Raw genomic sequence first — 8,768 nt, 5'->3', positions numbered from 1 at the left:
ATAATCCATGAATCATCTTTCATGGCTTCATCAACACATTTGGGTTCAATTTGGGAGAGAAAAGCGGCGTTGGCACAAAAGTTTTTAAAAGAAGATCGTGTTTGAACCCCCTTTGATGTGTCTCCTAGGATTAGCTCCTTAGGATGAGCATCTATATACTTCCAATCCTTGGGTAAGGATGTTTTGGAAGTGGATGCAACCAAGTTGCTGGTTGGAGACGGGGTTTCGTTTAAATTCAAGGAATCAAAATTAACATCATCATCAAGATCATTTTTCTTAATTTCTGAAATCTCATTGAAAACAACATGGATGGATTCTTCAATAATTAAGGTTCTTTTATTGAAGATGCGAAAAGCTTTAGAAACCGAAGAATAACCAAGAAAGATTCCTTCATCAGATTTAGCATCGAATTTTCCTAAGTTATCCTTTTCATTCAAGATAAAACACTTACACCCAAAGACTTTAAAATATGAGACATTGGGTTTTTTGTTATTCCATAACTCATAAGGAGTTTTGGTGAGTAAGGGTCTTACTAGGACTCTATTTAAAATATAGCATGCAGTGTTTACAGCTTCGGCCCAAAAATATTTGGGTAGGCTATGTTCATTCAACATGGTTCTTGCCATTTCTTGTAAATTTTGATTTTTTCTTTCTACTACCCCATTTTGTTGAGGATTTCTTGGAGTAGAGAAGTTATGGTTGTATCCGTTGAGTTCACAGAATTCTTGGAAGTCATGGTTTTGAAATTCTCCACCGTGATCACTTCTAATTGACGAAATCATAGATTCCTTCTCATTTTGAACAAGTTTACAAAACTTGGTAAAATGTCTAAAGCATTCATTTTTTTGTTTTAAGAAGTAGGTCCATGTATATCTGCTGTAGTCATCAATAATGACAAAGGCGTATTTGCTACCTCCTAGACTCGATGTAGAGATTGGTCCGAACAAGTCCATATGGATCAATTGTAAGGGCCTAGAGGTGCTTATTTGATTCTTAGCTTTGAAGCTACCCCTAATTTGCTTACCTAATTGGCAAGCATCACATACATTATCTTTGATGAACTTGATATGAGGAATTCCTCTTACAAGTTCTCTAGATGATACTTGATTGATTAGTTTCATGCTAGCATGACCTAATCTTCTATGCCATAGCCAAGCATCCTCATTCATAACGGCAAAGCACATTTCATCACATAAGTCATTGATGTCAATAGTGTATACGTTGTTTTGTTTTAATGCAATCATAGATATATTTTTGTGTGGTTTTTCAATGATGCAGGCATTAGATTCAAATCTTATAATATATCCTTTATCACATAATTGACTAATGCTCAAGAGGTTATGTTTTAAACCATCAACTAGTAAAACATCTTCAATAGAGAGGTTGGATTTGTTACCTATGGTTCCTTTGCCAATGATTTTACCCTTGTTGTTGTCTCCGAAGGTGACATATCCTTCGTCTATGCTAGAGAGCTTAGAGAATTGAGATGGATCTCCGGTCATATGCCTTGAGCATCCACTATCAAGGTACCATTTCTTGCTCCTAGCTTGCGATTGTTTAGTTTTCTACAAGAAAGGATGATGTTTAGGTACCCATTTGCTTTTGGGTGCCTCATAAATAGATCTACATTTTCTATCATGTTGCATAGAGTTTATCATGGTTCCTTTAGGAACCCAAATTAATTTGTTTGGACTTATTTTCTTGAATGGACAACAATGTGTCTTGTGTCCAGATTTGCAACAAAAGTTGCACTTGGTTTGGTGTTGAACATGTAAGATGGGGCCTTTTACAAAGGTAGTTGGATTTCGGTGAGGACTCCTCACAAATCCAATCCCACTTCTTTTGGGAGCATGACCCTTGTTTGTAAGGATCATGTTTAATGACTTGCTACCAACCTCGAATTTCTTCAATGTGTCCTTAAGTAGCAAGTTTTCTTTTTGTATAGTTTCTAAATCATGACATTTGATACATGAATTTAAACTACCATGATGTTCGACTTTTAACTTATCAAACTCACAAGTAAGATTATCATGTACCTTTTTTAGCAACTTGTATTTTCTATTTATAACTTTGCATTCATCAAATAAATCATGGAAGGCATTTAATAATTCATCGAAAGATAAATCAGCATCTAATAAATCCGTTACCTCCTCTTCGATGGCCATAAAGGCGTAATGAGCAACTTGCTCGGTGTTGGACTCCTCTTCCTCAGATGCGCTCGAATCATCCCATGTTGCTTGGAGCGCCTTCTTCTTTGTTGTTCTTTTCTTGACTTGGGGACAATCACTCTTGTAGTGTCCCGGCTTTTTACATTCGTAGCAGATTACTTGGTCCTTCTTGGGTTCAAGTTTATTTTTCACATCGTTTTTAAACTTGTTTCTTTTGAAGAATTTCTTAAACTTTTTTGTCAAAAGTGCCAAGTCATCGTCACAATCCTCATCACTTGAGTTTTCTCTCAAGTGGCATTCAGAAGTTTTAAGTGCCATATCCTTCCTGTTCTTTGGAAGGATGTCTTCTTGCTCTTCATGAGCTTTGCAGTTCATTTCGTAGGTCATTAATGACCCGATTAGTTCTTCAAGAGGGAAATTTCGCAGATCTTTTGCCTCTTGAATAGCAGTGACTTTAGGATCCCAACTTTTAGGAAGGGATCTTAGTATCTTGTTAACAAGCTCAAAATCCGAAAAGCTCTTTCCGAGTCCTTTTAGACCGTTGACGACATCCGTGAAACGGGTAAACATGTCGCCAATGGTTTCACTCGGTTTCATTCGGAAAAGTTCAAAAGAATGCAGCAACAGATTGATTTTTGACTCTTTCACTCTACTTGTGCCCTCGTGGGTCACTTCAAGTGTGTGCCAAATATCAAAAGCAGTTTCGCAAGTTGAAACACGATTAAACTCGTTTTTATCAAGTGCGCAAAATAAGGCATTCATAGCCTTTGCATTAAGAGCGAAAGCCTTCTTTTCCAACTCATTCCAATCGATCATTGGAAGAGAAGACTTTGAAAAACCGTTTTCAACAAGGTTCCACAGTTCAAAATCCATAGAAATCAGAAAGATCCTCATTCGGGTCTTCCAGTAAGTGTAGTCCGTTCCACTGAACATGGGTGGACGTGTAATCGAATGCCCCTCTTGGTTTCCGGCGTATGCCATCTCTCTTGGGTTTTAATCCTTTAGAGAGTTAACCTTGCTCTGATACCAATTGTTAGGATCGAGAGCACTAAGAGGGGGGGGGGTGAATTAGTGCAGCGGAAATCTTACAATAATTTAAAAACCAAAAGCTACGTTCGTTCAAAAACTATTATGATGCAAAAGCAAATTCTCAGTTTGTAACTAAGTGCAGTTTGCGTCTAAGCGCAGATTGCGTTTAAGCGCAGTTTTGCGTCTAAGCGCAGTTTTGCGTCTAAACTCAGATTTACGTCTAAATGCAGATTTACGTCTAAACGCAGATTTACGTCTAAACGCAGATTTACGTCTAAACGCAGTTTTACGTCTAAACGCAGATTTACGTCTAAACGCAGTTTTATGTCTAAACGTAGTTTTACGTCTAAACGCAGATTTACGTCTAAACGTAGTTTTACGTCTAGACGCAGATTTACGTCTAAACTTTGAAACTCGTTTGTATACTCGCAGAAGGCAGTATGCAGTTGAAATCAAGATGTAAACGTGAACTGAAATCTGATGATTGAGCGAGGAAAGCCGATTTACGTCTGAATGCAGTTTTACGTCTAAATGTTGAAACTCGTTCGTAAAATCGTAGAGGACAGATTGCAGTTATTAATAGGATTAAAATGTAAGCGTAAACTGCAAAGAAGCTCGTTCGTAAAAGCGCGGAAAACAGTTCTGCAGAATCAAACGTAAACGTAAACTGTAATGTATGAAAATACGAATTTATGTCTGAATGCAGATTTGGAAGAACAGCACTTAGAACTTGTTCGTGAAAGCGCAGAGAGCAGTAGTGATGAGGGAGGTTTGCAGTAATGATAAAGTGCTCGAAAATAAACGCAAACCAGAGATTTAGAGTGGTTCGGTCAGCCTTGACCTACTCCACTTTTGGCTTCCTCCACCGATGAGGTTGCCGACGTCAACTAGGTGCCTTCCTTCAATGGGCGAAGGCCAAACTTCCCTCTTACAGTTTCTCTCCTTTTGACAGGCTTAGGAGACAACCTTTACAGACCTTTCTCTCCTCACTTTACAATTGAAAACTTGAAGAACAGAAGGAGGAGACTTAAAGGCTTTACAACACTTTTGAGCTCTTAGAATCACAGAAAAGATCAAGATTTCGGTGTAGGTCTTTTTTTTTTTTGGTGCTGAATGGGTGGGGTATTTATAGGCCCCAACCCAATTCAAAATTCGAGCTCAAAACGATCAAATCGATCAAATCCCAGAATTCTGGGATCAGGCGGTTGCACCTCTCGACTGGAGAGGTGGCACCGCCTGGCAGAGCTCGAAGACTGAGCTCTGCCGATTGCTTCTCTCTGCCAGAGCTCGAAGACTGAGCTCGATGGTTGCATCACCTGGCAGAGCTCGAAGACTAAGCTTGGTGATTGCATCACCTGGCAGAGCTCGAAACTGAGCTCGGTGGTTGCATCACTTGGCAGAGCTCCAAGCTGAGCTCAGGCTGATCCACCTCTCTGCCAGAGCTCGAAGACTGAGCTCGGTGATTTCATCACCTGGCAGAGCTCGAGACTGAGCTCAGGCTGATGCACCTCTCTGCCAGAGCTCGAAGACTGAGCTCGGTGGTTGCATCGCCTGGCAGAGCTCGAAACTTGAGCTCTGGCGGTGCTACCTCTTGGCAGAGGAGGTTGCACCGCCCAGTCTAGCTCGAAGACTGAGCTCTGGGCGGTTGCACCTCTCGGCTGGGGCGGTTGCACCTCCCAGCCTCGCAGCCCTGGCGGTTGCACCTCCTGGCTGGGGCGGTTGCACCTCCCAACCCCACAGCCCAGGCGGTTGCACCTCCTGGCTGGGGCGGTTGCACCTCCTGGTGCAATCAGGGTCCGAATGGTTCACTCCATTCGGCCCACTTTGAATCTTTTCAGGGGCCCAATTGCCCCAAGATTAAGCTAATGGGATCACCTCCCATTTTCATGCTTAATCATCATGCTAACTACGATTAACTCTAAGACAACTTCTGCAGCTTTGCTCCGATGCGTCAATCGCTTCTTCCGGCGAGTTTCCGGCCAACTTCCGTCGATCAACCGATAACCCTCGGTGATCCTTCTGCGGACATCCGGCATACTCCTGGACTTTGCGACGATCCACTTGGCGAGTTCCGACGAGCTTCGCTTGGCAAGCTTCTGGACTTCTCGGATCTGTTCTCGCTGAACCTCCGACGACCGTCCGAACTTCCGTCGAACTCTCGAACTCCCAACGTGATCATGATCTTGACTCCGGCGCAACACTTGCTGCTTGTCTTACTCTTATCGTAGTTAATCCTGCACACTTATCTCAACACATAGATTAGATAACAAATGACAATTGACTTCATCATCAAAATCCGAGATTCAACAAAAACCTCACACCTCTCTTAGAATGAATGACCTCTTAACTCAAGAGGAAGAAACTCTACATTTTTCAAGAGATTTTACACACTTCAAATCACAAGGTTTCATGCTTTCACCAAGCAAGTATGAGTGGGGTATTTATAGACCCTAAATGGCTTCAAAAATAGAGTTACAAATTTAAATGCCTAGATTTTAGGGGTACTGATGATACTACCGCCTGCACCGGGCGATACTACCACCATACATAGCTTGAGAACTTGAGCTTTGGTGATATCATTGCTTACTTGGGCAGTACTTTTTTTTAGGATTCCCGAAAAGCACAGTTTGTGCTTTCCAGCTCACAAGTGGTACCACCGCCCAACCCAACCCCAAGTCACTAAATTGGCCTTTCAACAACCCAATTTGACCTTGATTCAAGCCCAATGGACTCTTAATCAAGTTGGCATAGTTATGCCCCAAAACTAACTCAATTAAACTTTAAATGACTTTGATCAAGACTCAACAACTCTAATTACAATCATGAAGCCTTTAGTACATTGTCCGGTATATTATCTTTCATTTGGCACTTCATCCGAACCTCCAGCGTATCATCCTTTCCTTCTACATATTGCCCGATCCATCAGTATATTGACCTCCTATAACATCCAATCTTTTCGGTGCAATATCCGATCCTTCTAGCTCGATGCCCGAACTCATGGCACAAAGTCCATCCTCCGACACGTCGATCAATCCTCTAACACGATATCCAATATCTAACATAATGCTCTCAAGCCCAACGTCTAAGTCTCTTACTTCTCTAATTATCCTGCTTCATTGATTTGTCTTTTGATGGTTCAAATCCATAATCAAAGTTTCTTCTACGTTACTTTTCTCAAACGCTTATTAATCTATAAACATACTAATTAATTTTATTATCAAAATCTGATATTTAACAAATAGATCATAATAAGTTTCTAGAAGATTGACCTTTTGCGAATTGATATGCAAAGGTGAGCCATAATTTAAGCAAAATCAACTAATTTCGTAAGGGATCAGGGGTGAAGAGGATGATAGAAAAAGAGCAATCAACACTATATAGAAGCCATAGGGTTTTATAATGGGGTGGAGGTGAGAAGATGAAAGTTGAGAAGGTGATAGATGAGGAAGGAAAGAATATTTATAAGATTAAAAAATAAAATATATTATTTTATTAAAAATAAAAATAAGGATACCTTTTGATAAAAAATAAATATATTTTTTTTTCAACCAAATCGACCAATTATATTCTGCGCGAACATTTACTGGATCAGTTTGTTGCATCACAGATAAGATGTACATCACCAAGTCGGTCATGCAATGTCCTCGAAGATGGCAATCTTTTTAAGTCATATACCTTTTGGAGATTCCCCATGCATGGAGTCAAGGATAAGGGAATATTGGGAAACGAGGAGCATGGGAAGATTTGGGACCTCAAATTTGTGACACATGTAAGACTCCTCAATCCCAACTTGCTCACAGAATCCACTCTCTGAAAACCAAGTCTTTGTTTCTTAGCATGATGACAGTTCTGGCACAAGGGTATGGTTTCTTCATGCGAAGAATCTTGATATTTTGATGTGGCCGGTTAGATTTCTCCTATGATTGGATAATATCATGGAGAAATACGAGTATATGACTACTATTGCAATGTTAATATGTTAACATTGTATTCTTTTTTTCTTTTCTTTTTTTCAGAGATCGGCAATAAAGATTCGAGTTATAGAAATCGGTCTTTAGTTGTAGTATAAAGATAACTTTTGTATTTACTAACGTGTCCTAGATTTTATATTGATAATGGTAAATTGTATATTGTAAGTTTAACTAATTTAATTGATAAATAGTATACAGTAAAGTTATATGCTTGAATCCCATCTTATCAATTTATCCTTTGTGAAAAAGAAAAAGAAAATAATGGATTGTATATGTTCATAATCTTTTCTTTCACCCCATCACAACTCGAACTAATCTTAATATCTTTTATTTTTCTAGGGGATATTCTTTCACAGACTAATATTGACCATATGCCAACATTTTGGGATGAAATTTAAGAAAAAGACATCTGAAATAGGACATAGATAGCATTGTTTTCCCAGTGGAATTAGATCCAATCCAACGTCAAGTTCTTGAAGTCATTTTTGATTAGTTTAGTTTCTATTATTTTATGGACACATTGTTAGTTCATAAGATTATATGGTGAGATATACACAAATTTAAGATTTCAACAAAATCATCCATTATCTTCCATTTGTCCATAAATGTGTGTGTGTGTGTGTGTGAAAACCTTGAAAATGGGAGAAAAGAAAAACAGAAATCAAGATGCAAAATTGTTATCCATTGTATTGGATAGGACAGAAATGAAACTATAAACTGAATCAACCTTAGTCACCAACTTCAAGCTGTATGGAACACGCACATATTATAATTCGAACTCTCTCACCTTTCATTTAAAAACCCCAACTCATATATCGTCTTAATGGACGAATAGTCCAAACCTTGAAATGTTCACTCTTAGGTGACAAAGAATCTATCGGGATGCTTAGTTTGTTATTCTTAAAGACAACTTTTATTCGTTGAGCAAAGAACTATTGAGAGATCTTTTCACTCGACTTTTTTTTTGCACAAATTTTTTTTATCAAATCACTCGATATTATCAAATCATTAAGGCCAATTATAATCTCTACTCGATGGGTGGGTCTTACAATCAACCTTCATTCTATCTGTCCACTCCAGAGCTAGTCATTTTTATGTGCTTACATTACCTTTTGGTATACTTACACCTCACATTTTTACGTGTTTACATTACCTTTTGGTAAAATTCTAGTTCTGGTTCTTCAAGAATAGTGTCTTATTGGTGTATGACCCCCGAAAAGAGAAACTCGTATAATAAACATGTATATTTCACTACCTTATGGCTGCAATTCACGAGGGCTTCGATCGTAAATATTACGACTCATCGACTAATGTAAATATTACTATCCCTTTTACGAATCATCGGCTTTTGTAAATATTACTACCCCTTTCGATCGCAAATATTATAAATATTCAATCGCCAACTTTTGTCATTAGAACACCAACTTCCTTGAGCACATCCACACCCAATGGTACCATCCCAAATATTACGAATCAAGATGACACTACAAGCCAAAGCTTTAAACGTAGGAATCCCGCAGTTCTTACGCACAAAAATCCAGTGACAGTCGATCTCACGTAAACGATTCAGAAACCAGCCAACCTCACATAAATGATTCAG

The sequence above is a fragment of the Musa acuminata genome, chromosome BXJ3-4 (genome assembly GCF_036884655.1).
Source record: "Musa acuminata AAA Group cultivar baxijiao chromosome BXJ3-4, Cavendish_Baxijiao_AAA, whole genome shotgun sequence".
Taxonomy (NCBI): domain Eukaryota; kingdom Viridiplantae; phylum Streptophyta; class Magnoliopsida; order Zingiberales; family Musaceae; genus Musa; species Musa acuminata.
Note: the sequence above shows the minus strand (reverse complement) of the source record.